Below are 541 nucleotides of genomic sequence, written 5' to 3' on the forward strand. Positions count from 1 at the left end.
ATAGAGGACGAAATCATTATGGAGAAACAATTTAGACCCATTGTAGAACCATTAAAACAAATCGTTCAAAATACTGGATCGCAACAAAATGAACCACTGGTACAAGATATTGTGAAGAAGGAGGAAAAACATAAAAGCAACAGGCTCGCGCCATTAAAACGATCTGAGACACGTACACGTCGAAACGCCACATCGGACTCACCAAGAATACGCGATACAATATACAACGTGCCCCCAATTTTCTCTTCTACGCCAACTAACATAACGAAAAATACTCAACCGTTTATCTCGCAGAAAGAAGATAATGAAAAGGAAGATGAGGAAGAAGAAGAAGAAGAAGAGGAAGAAGAAAAAGAAGACGAGGTTTTTGAAACAATGAATCCATTACAAACATCTGGAAAAGAGACTCTACAGACGCGACAGGGTCGCGAGGCGTTATATAGTAAATTAGGTCCATTGGGTAAAAAATACCTAAGCGGTTTTTTTAATCATCATAAGGATATGGATTACGTATATGACGTATATTTTGATGTGGAAAGTA

Source organism: Wasmannia auropunctata, unplaced genomic scaffold (genome assembly GCF_000956235.1).
Source record: "Wasmannia auropunctata unplaced genomic scaffold, wasmannia.A_1.0 LD336090.1, whole genome shotgun sequence".
Taxonomy (NCBI): domain Eukaryota; kingdom Metazoa; phylum Arthropoda; class Insecta; order Hymenoptera; family Formicidae; genus Wasmannia; species Wasmannia auropunctata.